Consider the following 13,940-nt stretch of genomic DNA (forward strand, 5'->3'; position numbering starts at 1 on the left):
TTTTCCAATCGTCATTGTTGCAATTTACTAATATTTTACATTTCATTCATGTAAAAAGTTGTGAATTGTGTCGGTAAAATTTTGGTGCCCAGCAAGTCACCTTTGTTATAGGGAAAAAGATGAAGTTGGCACTCTCATTGGCCAAGTGCAGCAAAACGTTAAAAAATTGACAATATTAATGAATTCTTATTTGGGTAACAGATCTGCTGTTGAGGTCGGAATTAAAAAAAATGACATAGAATCCGCGTGCCATGAATCCTGTTGAGCGCTTGTAGGATGATTTGGATGAACTTGCAGGATCTTCTGTCACAGATTTATGGTAAGGAACAACTTCAGAATTTTTTTTTTCCACTTTATCTATCTGGTGAAGGCATTTTTGACAGCAAAAGAGGGATTGGATTTACTACCGAACCATAGATGCACCTCGTAAACATTCCTCTGGGAATTTCTAAAGAATTGGTTACATGCAGGAACGTGTTGTTTGTATGCGTGGTCCAAACGTATATATGTTGTCAGAGTTATGCTTCTTTCACGTTATACAAATGCTGCCAACTGTTTTCCACATTTTGAAGTAAAAGTGGCAATTGCCTGAATATTCATATTATATGTAAGTAACGTACTGAAGGTAACTATTGTCCCTGCTTTCTGCGGTGGGATTTTTTTCAAATGGAAGATCGGCTCGCATTCGTGGCTTGAAGTTGGAAAACAGTAAGATTAGTAAGTTACTGTAATAAATTATTATTGGGGTCTAAATTACATAGAAATCCATCTGTGTGTGTGGAAATAGTCACAAAACTTTGCTAACATTACCGTATTCAAAATTTAAAGGGACAATTCCACCTTAAATCAGCCAACATATATTGTAGATATATTTAATATGACATACATTCCACAAACCCGAAACATTACTCAAAGTACTACCGTAAAAAAATGCATTTATCTTTTAAAAGGAACAATGATTAATGATCCATACATTTTTTTTTGGTCAAACCAAACGGAGATTCGGAGGAAAAGAAGCCACCGGAGAAGGATTGGGAAAAGAAGGAAAATATGAATAGAAAAATTTATTATTTTTCTAAAAAAGCAGGGAAATAGCTTCTAAAAAATGGGTATTTAAAAGTAGTAGATCGATTCAATGAAATACCATGATTATAAACGCACGTTAAGCTATTGATTATATATGTATTTAGTATTTAAAGCATGTATTGTTATTTCTGATGCAACAACATACTAACAGATATTCTTTTTTAATTACAAAAAACACGAATACATACTTATACATGCAATGCAAGGGGTAAAAACAGAATAAAAGATAATGCAACAAAAATAATAATACATACACTATGCAGTTTTTATGGACGAATTCGGTCTGTTTTAAAGCTTAATAAAATTTCTATATATACAATATGCACGTTCAGTAGATATTTATCAGTATATTTAGTAGATAGATTACAAGTTCTTTAGAAATTATTATAAATATTGTCTTGCGTGCCTGTTTATATTTTCAACGAATGTTTCAAATTTGATACGAATTTTGCAAATATAAAAATTTCTTTCTTGAAATGATTATTTATTATTACGTCGGATAACGTTTTTCCGAACCATCTTAGGTAGTTTATACAATTTACCGAATGAGGTATTTATTTGTGTTTAGCGTTGAAATAAATGAAATCGTATATATCTGAGGTACTGTTGTTGATGAAAAATAAATTATGATTTTTTGTACATGAAAATTAATATTTTATAGACACAGAGCTACACAATTTGTCTTAGATCCAGTACTAAAATTTCTGACTGGTTTGCATTATTCAATGTTATTATTTTACATTTTATAAGATTATATTTGTTATTAGATTCATTTTTTTTAAATCACAGTAAGCACCTCCCCATACTGTTATAGCGTGTTACTCTTGATTGTATCCATTCATGAAAAAACGTTTTAATGACTTCCAGATTCATGTTTCCCATTTTATACAAGGTGTCCTGTAAGTCCTAATTCCACCTTTATCTTATCAACCGTTCGTCGTAGAGAGGTATGGCTCTAATTAAAAAAAATTCTTAAAATAAATTTGTTCAGAAACCACCTTGTACCAGTTTTGAGAGCGAAAATACAGTATATCACAAAATAAAATAGAAAAATCTAAACTTTTTTATATGCTCTGCCCTGTCCTGAATAACTATTCCATTTCAAATCACCTTGTATAACCGTACCTAAATAGGTGTACATTCCTTTATTCTTTCTATATGATCAACATGTTGGGGTAAATCGAGAAGCTATACATACTTAGAATAAGACAACCATAAGTATTCTTTATGGGCATTGCATAATATTCCATCATGTATATATATATTGTTTGTAATTGCATTTTTAATTGGGTTGCTGTATTTTTGAAATATATGACATCCATATTTGTTATGGGCATCTTTTTCTCAGCCATTTCGTTGGGCATTTTGCCTGTTGTGGAGTTGCATTTGTATTTATATACGATTGATACCCTTCCCTCCCCTTGTTGAAAAATATTTCTGTACTTAATAACCAAATCAGCCCGTAGTATTCGCTGTGATCCATGTACGCGTGTAACTGTTTTTGAAATTGCTTTCCTATAGTGAAGTCAAATGTATGACAAAAAATGAAGCCTGATGCCATTTCCTTCAATTCTTGACCAATTTCTCTCATCTGACTAGATTCAATTTTTTTTCCAACTTTCTCAACGGATCTATATACAACCTAAAAAGCATAGTAATTCGTGATATGCAGGAGGCAGTTCCATTCTAACGCCTCACAATGGCTGAATAAAAAAATGCAGGATTTTAGCTTAAAGGAAAAGAAAAGTCCCGTTTCAGAATTAAAAAAAATGAATTACGATATTGAGCATTTTGCAATCAATAATGTGGGAAAGAAAAGGTTGCCCCGCTTTACTAACACTCATTCACCACACGGTCCGTTCAACCAAATGGGATGTATGGTCACCATACTTGCAAACGAGATTTTTCTGATATAGTTATCATTTGGTTGTTGTTGTCAGAAACCTCGAGTCCCGATGTAATCGTATTATCGGGTTATTATCCAAGCATAACAAAACACGAAACATGACGTTAATGTTCATATTAAGCGGCGTGGACTACATTTCCATCTGCAACTTATAGAAGAGTATCATCCGCAAAAGACACGATTCTGTCGTGCAATTTTTGTAACTAACGTTAAATTTTAGACACGTATTTCAAATTGACTTAACGTATTAAAAGAATTCAAAATTTAAAAAAAAGAAGTAAAACAAGAGTGAAAAGTAGAGAAAGTCATTTTTCACATCCAGATAATGACTAAAGGGAGGGGTGGTTTTTTTTTTTGCTCTCCCCTCCTCTACAAACGCTAAACATCAACACACGGATGCACGTAGAAATTGATTTTCCTCACGGATAAATGACCCGGAAATTCCGCTCCGAGAGAACAAAGTCACTGCATTACACGAAAAAGATGGATTACTAGGATTTTCTCTCTCAACCCATCACCACCCACCTTTGTATTTTTAAATTTCATATAAAATATGATTTTTTAAAAAAAAGGAAGAAAAATAAATAAAACTCATTCATAACTCACATTATGACTTGGTAAATCAAAGTTTCCCCTGGAACAGATGACTTGGCGTTACTGATAACTCTGAAAAGCGAGAAAAAAATGGATATATATTTCATGATGATAACGAGCAAAAATATGGGTAAATAATTATAATGAGATTTAAAATTAGGGTAAAAAATTGTTTAAATAATATAATTGACGCGGAGAAGTGATTAATATACATTTTTGAGATGAAAAAAATCTGGAACTGCCATTATAGAGAAGAGCGTTAATAATGTTTTTCCCAGTATTACTGTCACCATGAGGGAAATTGATTATTTTCCATAAAACGATAAGTTTGATTATTTCTTTGGGAATGACTGATTTCATGAGGAAACTTGACTTTTATTCTGGACAAAATAATCATGATTCATCGTGATGGCGATGATTCTGGAGAAATACTCAAACTTTCTCAATATTAAATTATCAACCTTTGTCAATGATGAATTATCAACCTTTGTCAATGATGAATTATCTACCTTTGTCAATGATGAATTATCTACCTTTGTCAATGATGAATTATCTACCTTTGTCAATGATGAATTATCAACCTTTGTCAATGATGAATTACCAACCTTTGTCAATGATGAATTATCAAATTATCAACCTTTGTCAATGACGAATTATCAAATTATCAACCTTTGTCAATGATGAATTACCAACCTTTGTCAATGATGAATTATCAACCTTTGTCAATGATGAATTACCAACTTTTGTCAATGATGAATTACCAACCTTTCTCAGTGATTAATAATAAAACTTTCTCAGTGATTAATAATAAAACTTTCTCAGTGATTAATAATAAAACTTTCTCAGTGATTAATAATAAAACTTTCTCAGTGATTAATAATAAAACTTTCTCAGTGATTAATAATAAAACTTTCTCAGTGATTAATAATAAAACTTTCTCAGTGATTAATAATAAAACTTTCTCAGTGATTAATAATAAAACTTTCTCAGTGATTAATAATAAAACTTTCTCAGTGATTAATAATAAAACTTTCTCAGTGATTAATAATAAAACTTTCTCAGTGATTAATAATAAAACTTTCTCAGTGATGAAAAGTAAAGTTTTCTCATGATGACACTTATTTTGCAGAAAAGAACCATCAAAAGGAAACTTGATTATTTTCTACAGAATAATATCATAGTGAGTAAACGATTATTTTTCCTACAACTTCATGAACAAACGTGATCATTTTTCTCAGAATTATGATCATCATTGCAAAAAAGTCATTATTTTCTCCAGAATGATGTCATCATGAAGGGAATCAATTATCCCACCATAGTTAGTAAGAGCTAACATAAGAAAACTTGATTATCACGCAAGAATGATTGAACATAAGAACATTCTGAAGAAACTTAATTGTTTTCCCCCTACAACGATGAGCATCATGAAGAAGATTGATAATTTTATTCACAATAGTGATCATCACTAGTAAACTTGATTATCGTCCCCGAAATGACGGCAACCATGAGGGAACTCTGACTTTGAGGTAACAGCCATATAAGAACAATATTCAAAATGTGCTAGCGATTTATCAATTTGCGTTACTCATTTGTAATTGGATGGCGTACAAATGCAAAATAGAATACAAGAGCATGTAGAAATAACTACCAATATCTCGATTTTTTTTTGCAAAAAAGTGTAGTAATAGAGAAAATCATTAGAGGGTGGGAGGGGGGGGGGAAACGTCCGTAAAAACTTTAAAAATTCATAAAAATAGGAAAATTAACCGAAATAAAAAACGGTTTGCAGGGATAGCATCGCTAGGTCACGGGAATTATTTTGACAGGAAAAAAAACAACAACTAAAAACATCCGATAGATGGCACTGACGTACACAAGTAAAGGAAAAGATACGCAAATTACGAACAGAATGCCTACAAATCGTTTATTACAGCAGCTTGTGTTCCACATGACCACCACCACAGGGGCTAACACATTGCAAGTGAGTCAAAAATCCAGCAACGGCAGAGTGCAGCAGGTCCACATACACGGTTTACAACGGTAAATTGGATGTGAATTAGGAGCGCCAGTTCTTATAACCGTCTCATTTGCATATTTCCACCGAAGTCGCTCGTACCAGTGCCACCTATCGGCTGTTTTTTGAGATATTTTTTTCCTGCCTTAAAAAATTCTCTTGACCTAGCGATGCTGACCCTGCAAACCGTTTTTTATTTCGGTTTTTCTCCGGTTTTTATTCATTTTTAAAGTTTCTACGGACTTTTTGCCCACCCTGTACAATCCACTCAGCATATACCGCACACTTAAATGAATACTGTCAGAAGTCTAAAATGCTGTGTACATGTTGGAACAGCGTCACAAGTCTAACCAATAAAATAGTTCACGGGGCAGGTATGTCGTTGTTCCTTTAAAATGTACTAGCCAGTCGAACACTATTCTGTGTTTCCTCCTGAAAATTAGAATTTTTTGAGTTGTGATAGTATTCTTCTAGGCGTGCGATACGCATGCTGAATAGATTGAACCTGCAAGCAGTTGTTCACAATATAGATGAGAACAATAGAAATTCACTATTCTCATTATGGACACGCGGCATAATTATGGCCGTTGAAATTTAAAACTGTCCAATTTCTACCTGTCCTTTACCTCTTCTGTGCAAAAAAATAGAAAAATATAATCTTCGTCTTGAAGCCATATTTGAACCCAAAAATGCATAATCTGATTATAAATGGGATTAAAAAAATTAAAATTCATCAAATGTTATTATCATTTCTATAGGCTGCGGTTTTCACGCTTTTGAATCATGGGGGGGGGGGAAATATTTATTCGATTTCATAATAGAAATCGAATAAAAATATTTCATAATCATATTTTTCTCGTCAAGATTTTCCACCCGAACAGAACCGATGCATATTTTCTGCATTCTTTGCTTTTAACAATTTGTTGCTAAAATAAGCAGAATTTTACAAGAAATAATTTTCTCGCGAAATATTCCTCGTTTTTATTTCTTCTTCCTTCACATTTTGGAACTCTTTCTTCACATATATATGAACACAAACACACATTCACATACATCTATATAAGTGCGTGTATTAATCTGAGAGGAATGAACAAAGGATCGGTCTTATCCACACGCAAGACTTCATCATTGCTCGTTCAGTGATGCAGAAAAAAAAAAAAAATCCGAGGAATGGATGCCCGAGATCTCCAAGACCTTCAAGATGCCGAAGAAGATGATGAGAGATTCGTCTCTTTTTGGTCGACATCTCTCTCCGCGAGAGCCACCAGAAGAGCTTCTTCAAGTGGAAGAAAGTCGCTTTGTCTAATCTTATATACGAGTATTTACTTTATCCCTCTCAGAGATTGGTACGCTTCATTTTTAGTATCATGGGAGGACTTTGCGTCAAAAAAGAAATAAAATAATGATAATATTATAGTCACTTCAGGTATGAATTTGCTTGTTTGTAAACAGAACCAAAGTTATTTCAAGAATTCATTTATTTATTTTTTCTTCTTCGGAATATTTTCACGTAGCATTTTATGTAGATTATTTACTTTTGCAATGACTGAAGACCTTCAGTGCACACTTGTATATATTTAATTTTTTTCCTCTGTTGAGCTTATAAAGGGCGATAACTTTCTCAATGCACACATATAATTTTCATTTCATTTTGATCTCTGATTTATTCCAGAAGTTTTACTAATACTGATCCTCCATCAGTTTTCACTGTACAAACTATACCATCCTGTTGGTATTAAACGAATACAAATAAAAACGCCACATCAGACGAAATGCCCAACGAGGTGGTTGAAAAAGAAGCCCATTAAAAATATGGTTGCCGAATACATATCCAGACTATATCAAAAATACAGCAACCCAATAAGAACAATAAAAAACAAATAATTATGATGAAATATAAATATACACACTGTTCTGCCCTTAAAAATATGGTTGTCTCATCTAAGTATAGATATCTTTTCGATTTATCCCAATATACTCGTATGTTCATGGTATTTCTTTTAAAACGTGCCAGTTGTGTTAGAATTCACGAGCCCCGGAGGTAAGCTATTCCATTTATTCACAACAATATTAGAGAAAAACTCCCTGCGACACCACAACCTAGAATCATTCCTTACCAATCGATATTGGTGTCCAGCAATAAATGACAATTGAACTGTTCCTTGCTTACTCTACTCGGATATTACGTGGTTGAATCGTTTACGTGCGGCCGACTTTAGTTGTTCAGGATATAGAGATTAGACAAGTTTTAATATGCATGTCAAACATAAGGTGAAGCTCCCAGCTACTTTCCTACATAATACTATTTCGATTAAGGCTTTTATCATTTGTGGAGAGTTTACATTTGGCCGCCTCGAAGAATCTGCAAATGTCAATGCAGAATAAAGTGGAATGTTTCTCACTTACAGCTCTGATCATCAGTTTAATTACAACCTGGAATTTTATTCGGAAATTAATATTACTTCAATATATATTCATTTTATATGTGATTTTTGAAGCACGTCTCATTTGAGGTCCTATACGAGCAATACAAATCGAAATGGATTTTTTGAAATGTTTTCCCGGCTTCCTATACTTTTTACGAGTATTTGGTCAGTAACTATGGAAAGAAAATGATCAGAAGCCTGCACCAAGTGACCCGGCTCATCCAAAGATCGAGAATCTTTGAATCTGACTTAAATAGGAGGGGGGGGGGGATTATCTTTCACCCTCTGGATTTGAATCCAGGTCATCGGTGTACATTTGCCGCGGAAACCCCCCCCCCCATTAGTTACTTCCCTGCATGAAAGGAAAGCTCATGTCAATGTCTGATAAAAGTTCTCATCGAAACAGCTGGCAATAATATAGACAAATTGCAGAGAGAGACTCATTATTTTGTATGAATAAAGTTTATATCAATTTTTTATTATTTATTCTCGTATGTGAAAAAAAAAAATCGAAAAAAAATCTTCTTGAAGCCATATTTTAAACATTAAAGTGCAGAATCTAATTAGAAATGGAGGAAAAAAAATTGAAAATCCATCAAATGTTATAATCATTTCTATAGGCTGCGGTTTTCACGCTTTTGAACCATGAGAAAATATTTATGATATATATATAAATAAGAAAAAAAAAGGAGGAAACGAAAGATGCATCCAGAGAAATGGATTGCATTGACCTCATACATTTCTTCTCTGGAATTTTCCATGGCTTCTAGCCAAGTCCAGATTCGTCTGCCCATTTCACCCTTACTGGAATCTACTGTTCCGTATTTGAAAATCCTTGTGTTTTCTTTTTCATCTTTTATAAATATATATATTATTGTAACGGATAATTCCTTAAAGTTTTCCTCCAGCAGCATATGTTTTACTTCTGCGCAAAGAAAAAAGAGAGGAAAATACGTTTGTATCAAATTTTGTTAAATGTTTCTTAGAGAGTTGTGCTAACAAATGGCGGTGACTGACCTCCTTTTTTTTTTCTTTGTTTAACTTCTATGTTTGTTTTAGTATTTCCTTTTCCTTTTTTTTTATTTGTTGTTATCCGGGATTTTTTTCCTCCCTTTGCCATTGCCAAACTTCCGGGAAGAAATTAGGCAAAGACTTGAAAGCGACGTGATAAGTTCTATTTCTTTTATGCGTTTGGCATCAAAAACAACGCCATTCGAATGCGAATATAAAGTTTGAAATGTGTTTATCTCGGTAGGGAACCTTGAAAAGGAAAAGAAAAGCAAGATCTTCTCATGGTCATTGGATATTTATCCAAATGATATGTTACGGTGAATGTGATAAATTAATTACTATGCATAATCACCAATCGTCTGGATAAGTGTGAAAAATTTATCACTTTTATCGGTGATTATGCATAATACCATAGCGTCGTCGGTCAATATATGATAAATTCTAAAACAAACTATCACTTTCATCAGCGATATTAGACATAATACCCCCAGTGACATTGGTGCTCGCACACGAGTTGTGTAGTGGCCAAAACCAATGCTTGTTTATAACCATGAAGGTTGCTGTCGGGTCCCACGTTCGATCCGGGGAGGATGGATATAGAAAACAAGATATTTTCTCTAACGAGCTTGAGGCAACCACAGATAGATGGCGCCTTCATTTCCGATTCGTTGAGGGCAGTAAATTGCGTGTAGCGATATGGCCAGAGCCGGTGTGTGATGAAGAAGTGTCGTTGGTAAATTTGCTAAATAATAAGGTGTATCGAGGTATAACAGTAAAATTTGTGAAATAGGTGTTTTAAACATCCGATTTCAGAATTCGTCATGTAGGAGTTCATTATATTGGGGTGACCGCATCTGAGGGGTAAGTGTTAAAAAGATTTCACGGAAGTAAATCTTAACATGGCAATGGGACCAATCTGTTAATACAAAATGGTGATTATGCCTAACAACAGCCACATGTAATGAATTCAGTACAATTTATTAAAGACACCGACAACACTTGGGTATTATGCATAATCGCCGATAAAAAGTGATAAATTTAGGAACTTACCAAAATGGTCGGTGATTATACATAATAACTGGATTTATTACATTTACCGCAACCGATACGCATAACGTTTTACATTTGCAATATCAATTTAGTATTTTAATCAATTTCGATATACATAGCGAATGATTTTGTGACTCATATGGAGCCGTGAAACAATACCGATGATAGCGAAAATGCATATTTCATACTGGTTCAAGTTATTATCCCGGTAAATAAAATTTTCGAATGGAAATTAGATTTTTTATTTTATTTTTTAAATGCTCAACTATACCGAACGTAATTCGAGCTACCGGTTGATTAAAAGCGAATTTCGAGATCGTTTTCCCCAAAATTCGTTTCCCTTTCCTTTCCCTTCTGAGAAAAATAATTTACTTCGAAATTTTTGTACAAACTAACTTTTGTGCAAACTAAAGAGGGAAATTATTATTCGTCGATTTGTTTCCTTGTAAAAATTCTTCCTCGTCGTTCTGAAAGCGAGAGGAACGTACGCTTTTTGGAGCTGAAGGTACGACCGAACGGTTTTAAAACTGCTTCTCCTTGAGTCTTGAAAATAAAATTTTCGATGGTTCACTTGATGAATTTTCACGTTTCTCTTATTTTTTCGTATTTAAAAGATTCGCCCTAAGGGTTTGCAAGTGTTTAGCGTTCGTTCCTCTTCTTTCCGATGAGGCCCAATTTGATCCGTAATTGCTCGAACCGTTTCAATTCCGCTTGAATTGAAACGTAAAAATTAATAGATAGAAATAATAAAAAAGAATGAACGAGATTAGGAAAATGCGATGGCATATTACGCTTGAATTGAAATTCTCTCTATAAATTGTTTTTATTCATTTCTTAAAAAAAGTACAGATGGATATTTACAACATGTTTAGATTTGTATAAATGAATTTACAATTATTTCGAATGTAGGTGATAACTATAAGATAATTGGGAATATTGCTATGAAAAATTTATTTATATTAAAATAATGACGGTAAACATCATTGCAAACATTAAAATGGAGATGTAACCTACAGTAAAAATCCTGTATGACGCTACTCAAGGAACTGGAGCAACGTATCGTTAAAAAGAATTTATTGTTTTAGATGAATATAATAATACCATGGAATATAATAATTCATCGGTATCGCAGAATAATAACGTTATATAGGCAATTATCATCCCACGAGGTATCGTTATTTACGATTTTCACTGTTGTCCACCCACTCGCATACCAATCTTTAGAGCTGCAGTTGATCTAATAGTTATCGGTTTGTTTCTGACTTTATGCCTATATTTTAAAATATATAGCTACAATTATGAATACTACTTCACCATACACCAACTCCGGCCATATCAGTATAAGCAAATTACTGCCGTTAACGAGTTGGGTTGGAAATAAAGGCGCTATTTATCGGTGGTCACCTGAAGCTTCTTAGGGGAAAACTCTTGTTATCTATATTCTTCCCTGGGATCGAACCTGGGACCTGACGGCAACCTTCACTATGTTAGACGAGCATATTACTACTGCGCCACTCAGGCACTTGGCTATGAATAGCCTACTGGTGCTGCAGTTCAGAAAAAAAATCAAGAATATATATCGACTCGTTTTCTGTTCCAATCATAGACGTATACTATACTTTACATTATCAGTAAGGCTTAAGCCAAGTGTCTTCAACGGGTTTCTGGTGAGCACCACGTTGTTGATACTTGGTGAAGCACCAACGAGTGAGATATGTTATTTCACTGGCCCACTGAACATTGAGGAAAGAGCCTTTCTGAATATTAGTGCCGATTTGAGCCCAATTCCTGGCGGAAATGAACAACTTTCCCAAGTTCATCTCGACAAAGAAATTTTCTCTCTCTCCTTAATGTCTATTGGGCCCGAAACATAACATCGCTCTCTGTACTGTTTCTATCTAGGGTTCATTTGCCGCAGTTTAAGGGCGCTGCAATGTCTCCACCCATAACGCTACTGTGTTAAAAAAGGAGGAGGAGTTGTGTCTATTTTAGTGTATTAATAGCGTGCTCGTTCGGACTGCAAGAGGACTTGGATTCGGTTCCAGGCGGATATAAAAAACTCCTCCTCCCCCAAAGATCATCTCAGTACTACTATCCTTAAAGTTAATTGATACCTAAGGATTGCTTGACACTTTTTCCTGATTTTGTATTTGCCAGGTATCGATGGGCTTAATCAATCAAATACCCCATAGAAGTTACATACAACATTCGAATTAGCTTGATTTGAGACTAGGCATATGTCAGGATAGCTATATGGGTGTTCATGTACCGATGAAGAGCATTTACCATAAGAATAGGAAGAAATTAAAGATCACTGGATTATAAGTTATCATTTGGAGGTTGAAACACTAGAATAACCGAGCATGAACGTCACTTGGACAAGAAACTTCAATTAACAATAACTGATATAAAGTTACATTCCTCCTCTTCTCTCTCTCTCTCTCTCCTAACCAGAACATGGCCCACCACTCTGTCTCAATGAAGAGATGTAGCCAGGTTTTCAAAGATCTTGGCCAACGCTGGATAACGTTACTCATGATGATAATTAGCGCCAAATAATTGATAACGAGACAAGAAAATAAATTCACAGATTTTTTTAATATGGATTTACCGAAAGCAATTCAAACTATTGGTGATTTCGTAAAGGGGGGAAAAAAACCCGACAAAGACTTTTCTTTGCCATGCATATAAACTCGACTTGATGTCCATAATATCGTTCAAATAATGTCTACAATGTGACTCAGTCACCAGACGGTGCCCTCTAAAAGGTAGAGACGGAGCACAAAATGACGTGTGACTAAACTGCGCGAGTGTCACGTGAAATACCGAGTTCGATTGGAAGCCATCGCATGAGTCTCGTTTCGTGATGTAGAGTAATGACCCAGGTAATGTACTTCCTGCAACAAGTACACGATGTTTCGTTAATTTTCTTTCGCCGCGGTGAAGGCCGAGTTTTCACTAATGCGTGCGCGTATTCGGTAAGATTCGATTCATGAATGAAAACTGGAGAAGAAAAAACAAAACTGAAAGCTCCTCGTGCGGAAGTATTGCGCTAAGCGCTAATGGTAAGTGATCTCTAACGTGAGCTACTGAAACGGCTATGATGGCAGAGGAAATTTCTATGGTCAGTTATATAATTGATTCTCTACATTTGTCCACGTTGATAATACACGTTGGCAACAAAAATTGGCCAATCGGAGCATTTTGTGAATTTTTAACCAATAGTCAAATCAATACTGAAATCTTCTCTCATTACTATAGAAAGAATGAGCTGAACAATTCTGCAATGAAAGAAATTAGCTAGCAAATCCTCCGATAGACATCATTTCATGCAAATGTGTGTAGAAATCCTCATTTCTGATGGAATTTCATTTTTACAAAGATTACTGCCGGGGTTCTTCGGAAATTTTTTCTGACTGTTGCTAAACACGTATTATGAAATTATTCGTGATTTACTTCTACTGTAAGCTGCTACAAAACTAATGACTCGTTTACATCTCTTTCATGCAGAGTTGTGATTATCCTTATATTGGGAATATTTATGCGTCAATATTTCAACAATGGTCGATTTATTAGTAGAAATATTTTTCCTCACATATCCAGACTTAAATTCACAATATTTTCGGTTTTAGAGGATACCTGCTATGCGGTCGCGTGTGGGCATCGTCATGGATTCACATTACGAGGATGCTGGAGCGAACCCCACTGACAGCGTATTCGTGGTTGGCTGAAGTTGATCTTCCGACCTTAGGGCGAATCTGTTACCAATTCAAAAAAAAAATCCCTCCACTGAGAGCAGACAAGCCTACAAGTATAATATTTAAGAATTCACGCATAATAAGTTGCAAATAAG

General features: G+C 34.4%; 1 protein-coding gene across 2 annotated transcripts in view; it reads right to left on the reverse strand.

Annotated features, from left to right (window-relative positions):
- Nucleotides 1-13,940, reverse strand: part of LOC149076042 (irregular chiasm C-roughest protein-like) — a 532,693-nt gene that overhangs the window by 258,767 nt on the left and 259,986 nt on the right. For both annotated transcript variants that reach the window (XM_089243566.1, XM_089243567.1), the window contains one exon: nucleotides 3,599-3,658. The gene's annotated coding sequence lies outside the window, so the exon portion shown is untranslated. The remainder of the gene's footprint in view (nucleotides 1-3,598; nucleotides 3,659-13,940) is intronic.

This window comes from Pholcus phalangioides, unplaced genomic scaffold (genome assembly GCF_987345545.1).
Source record: "Pholcus phalangioides strain wild (caught in Gottingen) unplaced genomic scaffold, Ppha-v1.0 ptg000015l_1, whole genome shotgun sequence".
Classification (NCBI taxonomy): Eukaryota; Metazoa; Arthropoda; class Arachnida; order Araneae; family Pholcidae; genus Pholcus; species Pholcus phalangioides.